Genomic DNA, 16,298 nt, shown 5'->3' on the forward strand with positions numbered 1-16,298 from the left:
GAGAGCACCGTGCTACCATCTTTGTGGTGATGACAAATTCCACGTGCTCTTGTTTGGAAACAAACTCACGTGCTTTTTGACAGCTGCCATCCGCCATCTTCAATCTACAGAGCGCCGCGCTGCACTCTGTGGTGGCGGACAATTTGAAAAGCTGCCATCTTTTTTGACAGCTGTCATCCACCATCTTTAATCAACAGAATACTCTGGGGCGGCAAATTCCACATCCGCCATCTTTAATCAAGAGAGCACCGTGCTGCGCTCTTGATCGTTGTAGAGGACAATTTAAAAGAAATTACAAAATAAGCGACTAAGAATATAATCGAACACTGTACAAGATACAACATATGATCAGAACATCGATTGGGGGTATACCTTTGTTCTACGAGAAAAAAGAGCACAGTTTTGAATAGCTTGCGTAAGATAGCGATAGTTTGCTTAGCATAACTTGCACCTAACATGCTTGTTGTTACGTCAGGAAAGGTAACTGGCTAAATCTTGGTTTTCCAGCGCTAGTTCAAGAAACTGTGATTTAAAATCCAGCTGTAGAAAAACAGATTCTTGCGTCAGGAAGGGCATTCGGCCGTAAAATACGGTCTTGCAACTTAAAATATCATGTTAGGAAGGGGGCAACCAGTCGTAAAACAGGACTAGAAGTAGGAGAGCAGCTGCTTCCTAGTGCATTTCAGGTGTTATGCCTTACGACTAGCTATAAGCAGAGTCTAGAGCGAGAAAAAATATCTGGGATGTGTTTTTCGAAACATGCCTACACACACGCAAGGTAAGAGTGTACACGTGCTGCAGAGATAACGTCATTGTGCATGTTTAGACTTGTACACATACTGCTGTTCAAAACATATTATAACTAAATTCCATACTATAGATGATGTTCAGAACACTGCATTGTGAGACAAGAATCAAACATTGTGTACAAAAATAATTCTCAACGTACTTACTAAGCTGCCACTCTAAGAAGATAACATACTTTCGAATCTGCTAAAAACCTTTTTTCTTGACATACAGGCCTCTTCTTCTCCGAGAGGAAGGAGCGGGGAGGAGGAGGAGGAGGAGAAAGTAAAACCTAATCTAAAATAAAAGAGTATGCTTATTGTACATTATTTATTTGTATTAAATACCATAACTTATGCTCCAAGTTTAGAGACTTCTTAGTACTTTTGAGATTGCAACAGTATAACCCTTTACTCCAGAGATGTTGATAATTCATGCTCCAAGTTAAGAGCCAGTTTTAGTACTTTTGACATTGCAACAGTATAATCTCTTACTCCAGAGATGTTAATAATACTCGATGTACCTAAAAAGAACAAAAAATAATATATGAATGTAGCGTAGAAAGAGAACAACTGTTTATCAATAGAGATTAGACTAAAGTTACGATGTTCGGAAGAAACCAAGTTTCAACGTATAGAGGTCAGACATTACTGAAAGATTTAAATTATAAGATTAACCTCTTCTATAACATGCAGATTGAAGAGAACAGCTATTTATCAATGGAGATTAGACTAAAGTTACGATGTTCGGAGGAAACCAAGTTTCAACCTATAGAGGTCAACAATTGCTGTAAGTTTGAAATTATACGATTAACCTCGTCTATAGCATGCGGATTAAAGAGAACAACTATTTATCAATAGAGAGATTAGCCTAAAGTTGCGATGTTCGGAAGAAACCAAGTTTCAACCTATAGATGTCAAACATTGCTGTAAGATTGAAATTATAATATTAACTTCTTCTGTAACATGCAGATTGAAGAGAATAGCTATTTATCAATGGAGATTAGACTAAAATTACGATGTCCAGAGGAAGGCAAGTTTCAACCTATAGAGGTCAGACATTGTTGTGAGTTTGATATTATAAGATTAACCTCTTCTACACCATGCAGATTGAAGAGAATAACTATTTATCAATAGCTTGAAGTTGCGATGTTCGGAAGAAACCAAGTTTCAACCCATAGATGTAAGACATTGCTGTAAGTTTGAAATTATAAGATTAACCTCGCCTATAGCATGCAGGTTGAAGAGTATAACTATATATTAATAGAGATTAGACTAAAGTTGCGATGTTCGGAAGAAACCAAGTTTCAACCTATAGAGGTCAGACATCGCTGTGAGTTTGAAATTATAAGCTTAACCTCATCTAAAGCATGCGGATTAAAGAGCATGACTATTTATCAATAGACTAAAGTTGCGATGTTCAGAAGAAACCAAGTTTGAACCTATAGAGTCAGACATTGCTATAACTTTGAAATTATAAGATTAACCTCTTCTACAGCTTGCGGATTAAAGAGCACAACTATTTATTAATAGAGATTAGCTTAAAATTATGATGTTCGAATGAAACCAAGTTTGAACCTATAGAGGTCAGACATAGCTGTAAGTTTGAAATTATAAGATTAACCTCTTCTAGAGCATGCGGATTGAAGAGAATAACTATTTATCAATTGAGATTAGCTTAAAGTTGTTATGTTCGGAAGAAACCAAGTTTCAACCTATAGAGGTCAGACATTGCTGTGAGTTTGAACTTACAAGACTAACCTCTTCTATAGCATGCAGATTGAAGAAAATAACTATTTATGAATAGAGATTAGACTAAAGTTGTGATGTTCGGAAGAAACCAAGTTTCAACTTATAGAGGTCAGACATTGTCGTAATTTTAAAATTATAAGATTAATCTCACCTATAGCATGCGGATTATAGATCACAACTATTTATCAATAGACTAAAATTACGATGTTCGGAAGAAATCAAGTTTCAACTTATAGAGGTCAGACCTTTTTGTGATTTTGAAGCTATAAGATTAACCTCCTCTACAGCATGCGGATTAAAGAGCACGACTATTTATCAATAGACTAAAATTGCGATGTTCGGAAGAAACCAAGTTTCAACCTATAGAGATCAGACATTGCTGTAAGTTTGAAATTATAACAGTAACCTCTTCTATAGCATACAGATTGAAGAGAATAACTATTTATTAATAGAGATTAGCTTAAAGTTATGATGTGCGAAAGAAAACAAGTTTGAACCTATAGAGGTCAGACATTGCTGTAAGTTTGAAATTATAAGATTAACCTCTTCTACAGCATGCGGATTGAAGAGAATAACTATTTGTCAATAGAGATGACCCTCAAGTTACGATGATTGGAAGAAACCAAGCTTCAACGTATAGAGGTCAGACATTGCTGTGTGTTTGATAAGATTAACCTCTTCTATAGCATGCGGATTAAAGGGCACAACTATTTATCAATAGACCAAAGTTGCGATGGTCGGAAGAAAACAAGTTTCAACCTATAGAGGTCAGACATTGCTGTAAATTTGAAATTATAAGACTAACCTCTTTTAGAGCATGCGGACTGAAGAGAATAACTGTTTATCATTAGACTAAAGTTACGATGTTCGGAAGAAATCAAGTTTGAACCTATAGAGGTCCGACATTGCTGTAGGTTTGAAATGATAAGTTTAACCTCTTCTGTAGCATGCGTATTGAAGAGAATTACTATTTATCAATAGACTAAGGTTACGATGTTGGGAAGAAACCAAGTTTCACCCTCTAGAGGTTAGACATAGCTGGAACTTTGAAATCATAAGATTAACCTCTTCTACAGCATGCGGATTGAAGAGAATAACTATTTATCAATAGAAATTAGCTTAATGTTACGATATTCGAAAGAAACCAAGTTTCAGTCTATTGAGGTCGGACATTGCTGTGAGTTTGAAATTATAAGTTTAACCTCTTCTGTAGCATGCGGATTGAAGAGCACAACTATTTACCAATAGACAAACGTTGCGATGTTCGGAAGAAACCAAGTTTTAACCTATAGAAGTCAGACATTGCTGTATGTGTGAAATTATAAGATTAACCTCTTTTTAACATGCGGATAGAAGAGAATAACTATTTATCAATAGAGATTAGCTTAAAGTTACGATGTTCAGAAGAAACAATGTTTCAACCTATTGAGGTCGGACATTGCTGTAAGTTTAAAATTATAAGATTAACCTCTTCTACAGCATGCGGATTGAAGAGAATAACTGTCAACAGACTTATGTTACGATGTTCGAAAGAAACCAAGTTTCAACCTATAGAGGTCGGACATTGCTGTAAGTTTGAAATGACAAGTTTAACCTCTTCTGTAGCATGCGTATTGAAGGGAATAACAATTTATCAATAGACTAAAGTTACGATGTTGGGAAGAAACCAAGTTTGAACCTATTGAGGTCCGATATTGCTGTGAGTTTAAAATTATAAGATTAACCTCTTCTACAGGATGCGGATTGAAGAAAACAACAATTTATCAATAGACTAAAGTTACAATGTTCGGGAGAAATCATGTTTGAACCTACAGAAGTCAGACATTACTGTAAGTTTAAAATTATAAGATTAACCTCTTCTATAGCATGCGGATGGAAGAAGACAACTATTTATCAATAGACTAAAGTTACGATGTTCGGAAGACCTCAAGTTTTCAACCTATAGAGGTCGGACATTGCTGCAAGTTTACAATTATAACGTTAACCTCTTCTGTGGCATGCGGATTGAAGAGAATAATTATTTATCAATAGACTAAAGTTGCGATGTTCAAAAGAACCCAAGTTCGAACGTATACAAGTCAGACATTACTGTAAATTTGAAATTATAATATTAACCCTTTCTATAGCATGCGGATAGAAGAGGACAACTATTTATCAATAGACCAAATTTACGATGTTCGGAAGAAACCAAGTTTCAACCTATAGAGGTCGGACATTGCTGTAAGTTTAAAATTATAAGATTAACCTCTTCTACAGCATGCGGATTGAAGAGAATAATTATTTATCAATAGCTTAAAGTTATGATGTTCGGAAGAATCCAAGTTTCAAGATATAAAGGTCAGGCATTGTTCTGTGTTTGAAATTATAAGGTTAACCTGTTCTATAGCGTGTGGATTGAAGAAAACAAATATTTATCAATAGAGATTAGACTAAAGTACGAAACATTACCTAAAATGCACGCGCTGCATACTGTTACTCGGATACATAAAATGCGTACATTCAAGCTTGTAACTCGAACATTAATATTCTAGTTGTACCAAAAAAGAACAAACATATATGAATGTAGTGTAGGAATATGAAAGTGTACGTCAGCCAGCCTAGCTATCTTTACAAACGTACAACTCAAAGTTCGAAACATACTTTAAAATGTTCGCGCTGTAAACTGTTACTCGGATAAATAAAATGCGTACTTTCAAGCCTCTAACTCGAACGATAATATTCTAGTTGTACCTAAAAAGAACAAAAATATATTAATGTAGATGTTTATTACCTAGCGTGGAAGTTGCTTTGCAAACACTAACCAACAGTTCAGGCTTACCTTAAGTTCAAGGCTTCAAACTGAAGAATAATATTCACAGCAGACAGTACTTAGGCGGTAAGTGAGAATGAGCACGCAATAAACACGCACAAACAACTGTAAGCGCTTCACGCAGACTGCAGCGAGTAAATACGCTGCTTGTTACCAAGCGGATGTCAGAGATGTTGACATCTGCAGTACAGGTGGAACTAAATATTTATGCAACAAGAGCTCTCCTGAGTGAATTACGCCGTGTTCTGCAGGCTGACGTATTTAAGCACTAAGCCGGGATCGAACCTGCTGCTGATGCCGAGGTGCTAGAATTTAGGAGTTCTGCAGCGGATCGAACCTGGGAAGGTCAGCGCGCGATTGCAATGTTTGGGAAAAAGCCACGTTTCAACCTATACAGGTCAGACATTGATGTGAGTTTAAAATTATAAGATTAACCTCTTCTATAGCATGCGGATTGAAGAGAACAACTATTTATAAATAGAGATTAGCCTCAAGTTGCAATGTTCGCAAGAAACCAAGTTTTAACCTATAGAGGTCAGACATGGTTGTAAGTTTGAAGTTACAAGATGAACCTCCTCCTTGTCTACGCCTTCTAATCCTAGAGTGCTAAAAACCAAAGGGCGAGTTACCTAGCCTAGAGTTGCGATGTTCAGAAGAAACCAAGTTTCAACCTATAGATGTCGGACATTGCTGTGAGTTTGAAAATAAAATATTAACCTCTTCTACAGCACGCGCATTGAGGAGAATAACTATTTATCAATAGAGATTAGCTTAAAGTTTCGATGTTCGGAAGAAACCAAGTTTCAACCTATAGAGGTCGGACATTGCTGCGAGTTTCAAATTATAAGATTAACCTCTTCTACAGCATGCGGATTGAAGAGAATAACTATTTATCAATGGAGATTAGCTAAAAGTTGCGATGTTCAAAAGAAACCAAGTTTCAACCTATAGAGGACAGACATTGTTGTGAGTTTGAAATTATGAGATTAACCTCTTCTATAGCATGAGGATTGAAGAGAACAACTATTTATCAATAGAGAGATTAGCCTAAAGTTACAATGTTCGGAAAAAGCCAAGTTTCAACCTATAGAGGTGAGACACTGTCGTGAGTTTTACTAAGCTGAGCAGACGTCCACAGTATCCCCTACCTGTTAGCGACCTTTGAAAACAACACGAAACACTGAGGTACCGAAATATACAAGTTCTGCAAGCTGACGTATTTGTACTACGATTATACGAGAAGGTTTGAGCTCAGCTCTATAAGCTGCTAATAATTTTAATGCGAACTGTACGCATGCAGTGGACTTCGTACTCCGCTGAGGCAAACACATTCCGGTAGGAGCACGCTAGCCGGATGTAGCTGGCGTGTGTGTGTAGGCATGCTTCGAAAAACACATTCCAGATTTTTTCTCGTTCTAGAGTCTGCTTATTCGAAACCCGGTGCTAGTATATAGCTACACGTAAGGCATAACACCTGAAATGCACTAGGAAGCTGCTAGCTGCTGCTCTCTTACTCCTAGTCCTGTTTCACGACCGGTTGCCCCTTCCTAACATGAGATTTTAAGTTGTAAGAATTATTTTGCGACCAGGTGCCCTTCCTGACGCAAGACTCTGTTTTTGTACAGCTGGATTTTAAATCACAGTTTCTTGAACTATTGTTTTACGGCTAGATGCCCTTCTTAGCGCTGAAAGACCAGGATTTAGCCAGTTACCTCTCCTGATGTAACAACAAGCATGTTAGGTGCAAGTTATGCTAAGCAAACTATCGCTATCTTACGCAAGCTATTCAAAACTGTACTCTTTTTTCTCTTAGAACAAAGGTATACCCCAATCGATGTTCTGATCATATGTTGTATCTTGTACAGTGTTCGATTATATTCTTAATCGCTTCTTTTGTAATTTCCTTTAAATTGTCCGCTACTACGATCAAGAGCGCAGCACGGTGCTCTCTTGATTAAAGATGGCGGATGTGGAATTTGCCGCCCCCACATGTCAAAGAAAAAAGGTGCCAACACGATGCTCTCTTGATTACAGATGGCAGCTTTTCAAATTGTCCGCCATCACAGAGTGCAGCGCGGCGCTCTGTAGATTGAAGATGGCGGTGGCAGCTGTCAAAAAAGCACGTGAGTTTGTTTCCGAACAAGAGCACGTGGAATTTGTCATCACCACAAAGATGGCAGCACGGTGCTCTCTGGATTAAAGATGGCAGATGATAGCTGACAGAACTTTTCAAATTACCCGCTACTACAGAGAGCAGCATAGTGCTCTATGGTTTAAGGATGGCTTATGACAGCTGACGCAAGAGGGCAGCACGGTGCTCTCTAGATTAAAGATGGCGGATGACAAAAAGCACGTGGCTTTGTTTCCAAACATGAGAACGTGGAATTTACAGCCACCACTAAGAGACCACCACGGTGCTCTCTTGATTAAAGATGGCGGATGACAGTTGGAGAGCACGTAGAATTTGTTTCCAAACAAGAGCACGTGGAATTTGCCGCCACCACATTTCAACTACAGAATGCTCTGTTGATTAAAGATGGCGGATTGTAGCTGTCAAAAAAAGCACATTGATTTGTTTCCAAACAAGAGCACGTAGAATTTGCCGCCACCACATTTCAAATACAGAGTGCAGCGCTGTTCTCTCTTGATTAAAGATGGTGAATGACAGCTGTCAGAAAAGCACATTGGTTTGTTTCCAAACAAGAGCACGTAGAATTTGCCGCCACCACATTTCAACTAAAGAGTGCAGCACGGTGCTCTCTTGATTAAAGATGGCGGATGGTAGCTGTCAGAAAACCGATTCAAATCTCGCGCTAGTGACGTTAAGTTGGTAGCACTAAGGTTTAGACCCGTCAAGATGGCAGTACTGAGGTTAGCGATACGTTGTTTGTCAAAAAGCACGTGGCTGTCAAAAAAACACGTGGATACGTGGATTTGTTTACCGATTCAAATCTCGGGCTAGGGAGGTTAAGTTGGTACCACTAAGGTTTAGGCCCGTTAAGATGGTAGTACTGATGTTAGCGATGCGTTGTTGTCGATGACAGCTGTCAAAAAGCACGTGGCTTTGTTTACCAATTCAAATTTCCCGCGGGAGGAGGAGAAGGCCCCTGGGAAGGCTCCCGGGAGGAGGAGGAGGAGCAGGCCCCTGGGAAGGCCTCCCGGGTGGCGGTGACGGCGGCCGAACTGTCCTATTATACTACTCATATCGTATAAAATGGTCAAGGCCCATGCGATATCGTCCATACTGAACGTCACTTTCTTTATCAATAACTAAAAAGCCGTAACGATGTGATGACCAACATGTAGCAGACATACGTTTAAAGTCATTAAATGTCATATCCGAGTTAACATGATCATCATACACATGCCGCATATTGCACTCATTTTACCGAAAAAGCACAATAATATTTGCGTTTTCGAGTATCAACTGCTTAGGCACACGAGAAACGGTTTGATATAAATAGATGCAATCTCATATTTACGTATGTCGCCCCATACTAAAGTATGCACGAATAACGTTTTGGTGTTGTGTTGCGACATCGTCGAAAATCATCAGAGAAATGGGAAGCACATCATCCGGTGAATGAACTTGCTCATGTGAATTTAACTGAAAATATTTCAATCGATCTTTAACCAGATCGTGCATGACAATTTGTGGAATGTTATACAGCGGTTGGTACAGTTACTTGGCGAAAAAATAAATATTCTCGAAGCGTATGCCATTTAAAGAGGTAATGAGTGTAAGTACAAGATTTGTCTTGCCACATCTCAATGGACCAGATATATTACATCGAATTGCAAAAGTAAATAATGTTCCATGACGCCTTTTTGTAGTTGTACTGGAAATAGGTAAGAGACGTGACACGATGTCACTAACAGGTAGTAGGTCTTGTTGCATTATAATCTTCATGGTAACTGAATAATAAAGTGGACAATAGTAATATATATATCAAACGAAACAACAATAACTCTCCGTTCATAATTTTGCTCTTCGCGGTTAAAGTCGTGTACAGAATGGTCAAACAACTATATCCAAACGAAATGAAGAAGAAAACTAAAACTGTTGGATGGAAAGATATAAAGGCTGGACGAAAAGCTACTCGTGGGGAATACAATCCACGTGCAGCTATTACTAAGGCACAACGCGCAGCAAGAGCGAGAATCTCTCCAAAGTGCAGAGCAATGTTTGGTAAATGTGCACGAATTATTTCTGTACCAAAACGAGGAGGACTTTTTCCTGTGCTGTTTGCTGGACGGCTGTAGAAGAAGCGAAGCAGCAGTTGAAAGAGAGAAAACGTCATAACAAGACTATGGATGTAATCGCATTACGAGGAAAAGGCGTACACATGAAGCTTGCGCCATAAAAACGGGGTTGGCAACTACGTATGTCAAAAAAGTCTACGAATGCACCGCCACACCGAGCTCTAACCCACGAAGAAATGTTTACATTAGCTAAATGACTTGGAATTCATTATTTTCGAGGTGTGTATATGCGCGATCAACTACCAGCACGCCCACGTCAACGTGAGAATGCTGTAATTAACTTAGACAACAGTCGTGGGTCTGGAACTCGTTACGTTGCCAACGTAAAACGAAAATCTAATGTATGGTATTTCGATAGCTATGGAGACTTCCTTTTGAGCTCATACGTTATTTCGGAAGCAGCGCAGACATTGTTTACAATAAAATCTGTGTGCAAAAAATTCAATACACGCATTTGCGGACGATTATATCTTATGTTCTTATATCAAAACCAGGCAGTAGACAAAGAGCATTAGTGTGCACGTGATGACTAACGGTGAAAGAACTTTCGCTGTACGCGGAGAAGGACCTGAAACAACCGTCTATTTTAATCCATCGATCGAACTCGGTTATCAGCTACATAATCTTGGGCTTGTGTCGTTTGAAAGCTACAATAAAATCTATAATGTGCATGACGGTGTAAACAGGTTCTATTACGATGAGTGTGTGTTAACGCTGCGATCAGGCAGTTATTCAGTAGACTCTATTCAAGACTACATTAGAAGTACGTTAATTGAACAGTTTACTGAAGAGAGTTTTAGTAATAATAATTACAATGTGTCAATTACTGTAAGCAACATCACTCATAAATGTGTTATTGAGTCATCATTTAAGATTGGCTTCAAATCACAACCTGATTCGATTGGACCTTTGCTTGGATTTCCACCAAGGGAGCTACTGCCGAACGTACGTTACGAGTCTGATCAATCTTCGATGATCATCATGTGAACATTACCTGTAATATTATTACAGACATGAATAGTAACAACCTTAGCACGTCTTTCACGACTTTATTATTACAGCGGAAAGTGATTATACTCTTCGTGAGAAACCGTCAGTAGTTCTTTATCATCCTGTGTTTGTAAAACATATTAGTGCATCACTCCCAGTCTTGTGAATAAACATAATCAGCTTATTAATTTAGACCGGTACACCTACGTAGCTTACAAACTTCATCTTAAACCAGCATGAAGAAGTCCATAAAACACGGTGTACATTCCGAAGACATACTACATGTTCGCGAAGACTCAACGAGTTAACCGATGCCCATAAGCAGATATTGCACTCCAAGATTTATGTTATACGCTACTACAACAAAATGGAAGAAATACTAGACATTATGAACACAGTAGAAACTCATGGAGGTGTAATACGAAGTGAGATTGATTCTTATCAACATTTTACGTTTGACTGAATAACTGTGATAAAATTCGCTTTATCATTAATCAGCAATACGTATACACCATACCATATGAAATCTACCTCTGTATTGAAAGACGACTATAGAAGTCAAATGGAAGTGGACCAAGCACACATCAACTAAACAACAGTATGCCATTGCGATACACCATAAAAAGCAACAGTCATCATTATTCTGAATATTTTTAACAGGTCTTTTATCTGCAGTGGCTTTCGGAAGTCGGATATATTGTCTATCTGAATTTAACGGATCAAATTTACAGACATTAATCTGAAGATCAGAGATTCAGTAGAAGATTGTCAGGACTTGGAAACCATAACAGAAGATAGAGAGGGAGAGACACACAGGGAAACAAGAAGCTTCTCATTCGCAAATGAAGATATTTTCAGAGAAATCCAACTGCTTCAGCAAGGAAAAGCAGCAGGAAGTGATCAAATTACTGGGGAGGTATTAAAGACAATGGGGTGGTATATAGTGCCTTATTTAAAATTTCTCTTTGACTATGTCATAAATAATAGTGTAATACCAAAGGAATGGAAGGAATCTATAATAAGACCAATTTATAAAGGAAAGGGTGATAAAAGGAAACCAGAGAACTACATACCAATCAGCCTGACCAGTATAGTTTGTAAAATACTGGAGAGTTTAATAGCAAAGTACATCAGAGGGATATGTGATGATAAAAATTGGTTCATGAGGAGCCAGTATGGATTTAGAAAGAAATTTTCTTGTGAGGCACAACTGGTGGGATTTCAGCAGGACATATCAGATCAGTTGGATTCAGGAGGCCAGTTAGATTGCATAGCCATAGATCTTTCCAAAGCCTTTGATAAAGTGGAACATGGAATATTATTAAAGAAATTGGAGGGAATAGGATTGGACGTAAGGGTTATACGTTGGATAAGAACATTTCTAAATTCAAGGGTTCAGAAAGTCAAAGTAGGAAATAATATATCACAGGAAGAGAAAGTTTGGAAGGGAATTGCACAGGGTAGTATAATCGGTCCGTTACTTTTCTTAATATACGCAAATGATTTAGGGAACAATATAACATCGAAAATAAGATTGTATGCAGATGACATAATTGTTTATAGGGAAATAAATAACATTGAGGATTGCTCAGAATTACAAAGGGACCTTGAGAGTATCCAAGAATAGGTTGAAGAAAATAATATCAAGATTAATGGAGGCAAATCAACTGTTACAACATTTACAAACAGGAGCTTTAAAACTGAATTTGAATATACTTTGGATGAGGTAGTTATCCCTAAAGATGGCAAGTGCAAATACTTAGGTGTGAGATTTGAAAGTAATTTGCACTGGAAGGGTCATGTTGATGACATTGTTGGGAAAGCAAACAGATCGTTACATGTCATAATGAGGCTACTTAAAGGATGCAACAAAGAATTAAAAGAAAAAAGTTACTTAAGTATGGTTCGTCCATTATTGGAATATGCAAACAGTGTTTGGGATCCTCATCAAGAATACCTAATAAAAGAACTAGATGGTGTGCAGAGGAAAGCAGCAAGGTTTGTAACAGGGGATTTCAGGAGAAAGAGTAGTGTATCAGAAATGTTAAAGGAACTTGGTTGGGAAACTTTAAGTAAGAGAAGGGAGAAAACTAGACTTATAGGATTATATAGAGCCTATACAGGAGAAGAAGCATGGAGATATATCCGTGAGAGGCTTCAGTTGGAAAATAATTATATTGGTAGAACTGACCACAAGTACAAAATTAGAAGGAATTTTAGCAGAAGCGATTGGGGTAAATTTTCATTCATTGGGAAGGGCGTGAAGGAGTGGAACAGTTTACCAGGGGTAGTGTTTGATCCTTTTCCAAAATCTGTACAGATATTCAAGAAGAGAATAAACAACAACAGAGAAAATAAATGAAATGTTAGAGGGCATTCGACCAGTGCAGAATATTGTAAATAAAAAATGTGTGTGATTAAATTAATTCCATCCCCTTGTCTATGGAGTTTGGACAGCCCAAGTAGGGGACTGCCTGTAGGGGTGAAGTACAGTGGGGACTTCGAGGGCCCTGGGGCCGCTACGGTAGCTGTGAAGGCCCTTCAGGAACTCTGAAAAGTGGTGGCAAAAGGGGCTCTGGTTAAGACGCAGCAGGTCGTTATGCTACTTAGGTTCCAAAATGGGTAAAATATAAATATATAAATAAATTCAATGTTAATTTTAATCTTATACCAGTTGTATATTATTATTAGAAGTAATTTCACATACTGTATATGAGTTGTCTATGTTTGTAAGATATTATATAAGTAGAATTTTGTAAACAATATAAATTTATTAAGGATGATTATTAGCGTAAATTGTATAATATTGTATTCTAGGAAAATTTTCTTCGTCTCTTGTTAATTTAAAATTTAGTGCTTGACAATAATGTATTTTAGTGTACCATTTGCCACCGAGGTAGACACCTCATTTGCAAATAAAGAGATTTTGATTTGATTTGATTTTGAATACTTTGTAGAGCTTTATTGTTCGCACCCTCTTCAAACTTTTGAAATTTTGCAAGCAATTCGTCTACAACGTATTCACGAAACCATTCTGAAATATTATCAGAATATAACAGTTTTGTCATTTTCGATCATATATAAAAAGTTTCATGAACTTCATCATTATCTTTAAAAAGAATAAATGAACATGCAAGTGAGGTATTTAACTTTAGTGCAGTATGCGTAGTTAGCAAAGAAGTCGCTTTTTCTTCAAATACATTATAGCATGATTTGAAAAAGGAATTTGGATCTAAAATAGTCATTGAATTTTTTATAATACCAGTTACTATACGTGATGGAAAAACATGCATTAATAGTTTTCCGATTAGATGCCACTGATAGGTCAACAGCCCAGAGGCTGGTTGGATCCTGAAATAGCACCACCAAAGCCTATGTGGCTATAGGGAAACTGCAAACACCAGTGGCAGAGCCCAGATGAGGCATGCTAGACAAGATGAGGAGCGAAGTAGTTTGCCATGACATTAAAAATAATAAAATTAATTCATATTCAATTTTACTATGTGTGTGTTAATTTAATATCAACAAAACTAAGAATGTATGTATTGTTTCCTATGCCATGATATGATAAGGCAATTGTTTGTTGATGTATATGTTATAATTACGTATCTGTTAACGCATTAAATCCATTAGGAAAAAACCTTAAATTCTTCACACAAGTGCACAATATTCTATCACCAAATCTCGTAGATAATCTTCGTAGTGAAATAAATCTAAATTGTTCTTTAACAGGAAGATCAGTTAGTTGTCTTGAAGGTGTCCCTGTAAACCGTCCTAGATTGTTAATCCTTTCCAATTTTCTAAAAATCAAATACTATAATTAGACTATTTTATAACAATCGCATTTGTATAATAAAAATTTAAAAACATACCTTTAAAACTTAAATGATGCACGCGTTGAAAGTGGATACAGCAAAGCACCCCTAGTCCTTTCTGCGATGTGGATACAGCAAAAATACTCCAATCATTAAACGTTTGTAGCTCTGATATTATGCGTGTTCTTTTGACAAATAAGGATAATATCTAAAAAGAAAACAAAAAGAAACAATTAAATTAATAATATTTTATACATTTAAAAATCAACTTTCTTTTTCAGATTAATGTAGAAAATCCAGGCGCCAAGATTCTTGTTAATAAGAATAGACAGCAGATAACAATCAGCGATGATGATGGCAATAATAATGATGATTTTCTAAAAAGAAAAATCGTAAATATATCATTCATTTTTACTTTAAATATAAATATATATTCTTATTTAAAACAGTACACACACGTGCTTACCTTAACTTGTCGCGAAAGATGCTTCGATAAAAAAGAAAGAGGGAGAGGATTGATTGTCTGCTTATATACGCACGTATCGATCAATGAACATTATCCGTCAGCATTTTTATAAAACGATGTGCACGTTGGATCGCGGTCTGCCTCCAAGTTTTACGCACACACACACACACACACACACACACACACACACACACCCACATATTATATTTGTTCACTGCATTTAACGAATAACCAATAATAATTATTCAGTTTTATGATGATATAAAAATGCAGTGATAAAACCCATCCGAACAGAGCGAGTAACCAAGCACTAACTGCAGTGCTCCATTCCTGTCTTTTGTTCACACGATATGGCATGGACAGCCAGTAAAGATTGTATGGCACGACATAAATAATCCGTACAATTATTATTTCGGTAGTGGTTTTACGACACATCGACAAAGATAGATCATATAGCGACAATAAGATTGGAGATAAAAGAAGCGACCGTGTCCTTAATTACTGTAAGGTACAGCCTAGAGGAAACTACGAAAAACTAGCTTTTTGCGCTGTTAACAGCGGGATTCGAACCTACCATACCATCTTCCGAATGCAAGCTTACAGATGTAAGCCCCTAACTGCACGGCTAACTCGCCCGGTACCACGAAATTAATAGTAATTCTAGACCTCACAAGTATAATACTCTTATTATTATTATTATTATTATTATTATTATTATTATTATTATTATTATTATTATTTACTGGGAGGAAAACTATCTTTTTGCGTTGTCGACATTGGGATTCTAACCTGCCATCTTCCGAATGCAAGGTGACAGCCGTAATCCCCTAACCGCACAGTCAACTCGCTCAGGAAATTTAGTATTATGTTAAAACCTCAACACTGCATGCTGATTACCTCCAAAGGCATTGAATAACACAGACCTTCTCCGAGGGGAGAAGCTACATGCTATTATTATTTTATGAATTGCTTCTTAATTATCATAATATGACTGTTGTAAAAATAGAAAACTATAAACATCTATGTTTAGCGGTATGTGCTAGCAGTCGTCAGTGCGTGCAAGTTTGCTTGTACACCCATTACAAAGACGATAACAGAGTCACTTCCTGCCGACCGGCCTTATGAGTCCTATTTTGCTGAGCAAAGCAAAGCAGTTTCCTGCTTTCACACTGAACAAACTAAATTATACCAGTGTGTGTATGTTAGGATATAAAATTAATAATGCATATCTGCTGTACTAAGTGACTGCGATATGTTTTTTAGTGAAGTAGCAGAAATCACGTAACTCCCCGCCTCTGTAGAGTAGAAGTTAAGGTCTACCCTCTTGGGGCCTACGAGTTCGATTCCCCACCTCAGCCATCCGTTTTCCGTAGTTTCCTATTTTACATCAGGTTGTATCTTAATTAAGGATACGGCCA

The 16,298-nt window shown here is 37.3% G+C and overlaps 1 long non-coding RNA gene across 1 annotated transcript in view; it reads right to left on the reverse strand.

Moving 5' to 3' along the window:
- The window catches only part of LOC137502663 (uncharacterized), a 75,008-nt gene extending 59,935 nt beyond the window's left edge, over positions 1–15,073 (reverse strand). Inside the window, exons 1-2 of the long non-coding RNA XR_011018819.1 lie at positions 14,881–15,073; positions 14,472–14,622 (exon numbers count right to left, since the gene is read on the reverse strand). This is a non-coding gene — a long non-coding RNA (uncharacterized lncRNA). The remainder of the gene's footprint in view (positions 1–14,471; positions 14,623–14,880) is intronic.
- Between the last annotated feature and the right edge of the window lie 1,225 nt (positions 15,074–16,298).

Source organism: Anabrus simplex, chromosome 11 (genome assembly GCF_040414725.1).
Source record: "Anabrus simplex isolate iqAnaSimp1 chromosome 11, ASM4041472v1, whole genome shotgun sequence".
Classification (NCBI taxonomy): Eukaryota; Metazoa; Arthropoda; class Insecta; order Orthoptera; family Tettigoniidae; genus Anabrus; species Anabrus simplex.